This window comes from Gracilinanus agilis, unplaced genomic scaffold, assembly GCF_016433145.1.
Source record: "Gracilinanus agilis isolate LMUSP501 unplaced genomic scaffold, AgileGrace unplaced_scaffold51871, whole genome shotgun sequence".
Lineage (NCBI taxonomy): Eukaryota > Metazoa > Chordata > Mammalia > Didelphimorphia > Didelphidae > Gracilinanus > Gracilinanus agilis.
In genome coordinates this window covers 353-3,708 of record NW_025386767.1, presented here as the reverse complement: position 1 = coordinate 3,708, position 3,356 = coordinate 353, and the positions used below count along the sequence as shown (strand labels likewise).

The window sequence follows — 3,356 nt, the reverse complement described above, 5'->3', positions numbered from 1 at the left end:
ATAAAAAGCAAGAAAAGGAGAAATAGAAGAAAATATGCTTCAATCTTTTCTCTTTACAGAAGTAGAGTTGTGGATGGTATTTGCATTGGTAAGAATTAATAAAAAGTCTTTCAAAGTTGATTATCTTTAAAATATTGCTGTTACTATATAAATTGTTCTTCTGGTTCTGCTCATTTTACTTTGCATCAGTTCATACAAATTTTCCAAGATTTTTCTGGAACCATCTCTAATATCATTTTTTACAGTACACTAATAATCTGTCACATTCATATAACATAATTTGTCCATCATTTCCTCAATTTATGGGCATTTCTTTAGTTTCTAACTTTCCTACCACAAAAATAGCTCCTATGAATATTTTTGTACAAAAAGCCCTTTCCCTTTCCCTTTAAGTCTTTCTGAACTATAGGTCTAGTATCATATTACTAAGTTAAAGGATATTTATAATTTTACAACTTTTTTAGGCATAATTCTACCAATAGTATTTTAGTATATCTATTTTCCCACATCCCCTTTAGCACTTGTCATTTTCCTTTTATTGTCACTTTAGCTAATACGGTGGGTGAGAGCTGATATCTCAGCACTGTTTTGATCTACCTTTCTTTAATTATTAGTGACTTAGAACATTTTTCATATAATAACAGATAGCTTTGATTTCTTTCTCTGAAAACTGCCTCTTAATATTCTTTAACCATTCATCACTTGGGAAATTGGTCTTATTCTAGTAAATTTGACACAATTACCTATTTATCTTAGAAATTAGACCATTATCAGAGAAGTTGCTTTAAAGATTTCTGTACAAAACCTTTTTTTTGTATAATCAAAATTATTGCTTTTATTTAACTGTGAATCTCTATACCTCTTGTTTGGTCATGAAGTTACCCTTCTATTCATAGAACTGACAGGTACTTTTTGTAAACATTCATCTATTTCATTGTCTGTTTTATTGAGATATAGTTGGGTAAAAATAGGTCCTCAAAATTTCTTTCATTTAATCTTCATTGGTTATGAATTCACCTTTTAAAAAAATTTGATGTTCTTTCTTCTTGGTAAAAATCAAATTACCCAGTGGTTTCTCTATTTTATTGGTTTAAAAACTACATTTTATTTATTCAGTTTAAAATTTTTTTTCAAATTTGTTATTCTCACCTTTGACTTTAAAGATTCCTATTTTGGCTTTTATTTGATGCTTTTAATTGCTTAATTTTCCAATTTTTTTGGTTGCATGCCCAATTTGTTGAGCTGCCCTTTGTCTTTTTTCTAAATTGATATAAGTATTTAGAAATATAAATTTTACCTTAGTACTGCTTTGCTTGTATTCTACAAATATTAGTATGTTGTCTCCTTGCTATCATTACCTGTAATGAAATTACTCATTGTTTTTATGATTTGTTCTTTAATCCACCGATCCTTTAGGATTAAGTTATTTAGTTTCTAATTAATCTTTAATCTATGATTAAAGTAACCCCTTTTAAATGTATTCTTTTTTGCATAATGATCAAAAAAAGATGCATTTAATTTTCTGCTTTTCTCTATTTGTGATATTTTTATGCCCCAAAACATGGTCAGTTTTTTAAAAGGTGCCATGCACATCAGGGAAATAGGTATAATACATTCTGTTACCATTTCCTATTTTAATACGTCTATTATATCTAACTTTAAAAAATTCTATTCATCTCCTTACTTCTTTCTTGCTTATTTTTTCAAACATTTATTAATATTCATTTTTAACATGGTTACATGATTCATGCTCCTCCTTTCCCCTTTGCCCCCCGCACTCCCCCCACCCATGGCCAATGCAAATTTCCACTAGTTTTGTCATGTGTCCTTGATCAAGACCAATTTCCAAATTGTTGGTAGTTGCATTGGTGTGGTAGTTTCGAGTCCACACCCTCAATCATGTCCACCCCGACCCATGCGTTCAAGCAGTTGTTTTTCTTATATGTTTCCTCTCCTGCTGTCCTTCCTCTGAATGTGGGTAGCATTCTTTACCATAAATCCCTCAGAATTCTCCTGGGTCATTGTATTGCTGCTGGTACAGAGGGCCATTACATTCAATTTTACCACAGTATATCAGTCTCTGTGTACAATGTTCTTCTGGCTCTGCTCCTTTCGCTCTGCATCAGTTCCCAGAGGTCTCTCCAGTTCGCATGGAACTTCTCCAGCTTATTATTCCTTTTAGCACAATAGTATTCCATCACCCGCATATACCACAGTTTGTTCAGCCATTCCCCAATTGAAGGACATACCCTCCTTTTCCAATTTGTTGCCACCAAAAAAAGCGCAGCTATAAATATTTTCGTACAAGTCTGTTTATATATGATCTCTTTGGGGTACAAACCCAACAATGGTATGGCTGGATCAAAGAGAAGGCATTCTTTTATAGCCCTTTGAGCATGATTCCAAATTGCCAGCCAGAATGGCTGGATCAGTTCACAGCTCCACCAGCAATGCATTAATGTCCCAATTTTGCCACATCCCCTCCAACATTCATTACTCTCCCCTTCTTTCATTTTAGCCAATCTGCTAGGTGTGAGGTGATACCTCAGAGTCGTTTTGATTTGCATTTCTCTAATTATTAGAGATTTGGAACACTTTCTCTTGTGCTTATTGATACTTTTGATTTCTTTACCTGAAAATTTCCTATTCATGTCTCTTGCCCATTTATCAATTAGGGAATGGATTGATTTTTTTATACAATTGCTTCAACTCCTTGTATATTTCAGTAATTAGACCCCTGTCAGAGTTTTTCGTTATAAAGATTTTTTCCCAATTTGTTGTTTCCCTTCTGATTTTGACTACATTGTTTTTGTTTGTACAAAAACTTTTTAGTTTAATATAATCAAAACCATTTAATTTACATTTTGTAATTTTCTCTAATTCTTCACTAATTTGTGTGTCATCCTTGCGCAGGGGCCATGCTAATCTTCTCTGTATCATTCCAATAAAAATATGGAACGGGGGGCAGCTGGGTGGCTCAGTGGATTGAGAGCCAGGCCTAGAGACTGGAGGTCCTACGTTCAAGTCTGGCCTCAGACACTTCCAGCTGTGTGACCTTGGGCAAGTCACTTGACCCCTCTCGCCCACCCTTACCACTCCTGGGCTAAGGAAGGTCCCTAGCCCTGATGAAAAAAGGAGGAGGGTTGGGCATGGGGCTAGCAACCCCACCCTGTAAAAACTACATCTGCCAAAGAAACTGCAACCTAAAGTAGGGGCAGCTGGGCTAGCTCAGTGGATTGAGAATCAGGCCTAGAGAAGAAAGGTCCTAGGTTCAAATCCAAGCTCAGACATTGCCCGGCTGGGTGACCCTGAGCGACCCATTGCCTACTGGTTGTAGCCCTATGCTCCTAGAATGG

General features: G+C 35.2%; 1 non-coding gene across 1 annotated transcript; it reads right to left on the bottom strand.

The window, feature by feature from the left end:
• Nucleotides 1–2,868: 2,868 nt before the first annotated feature.
• On the bottom strand, nucleotides 2,869–2,970 carry LOC123255770. The gene has a single exon (XR_006506793.1). It is a non-coding gene; the product is annotated as a U6 spliceosomal RNA (small nuclear RNA).
• Between the last annotated feature and the right edge of the window lie 386 nt (nucleotides 2,971–3,356).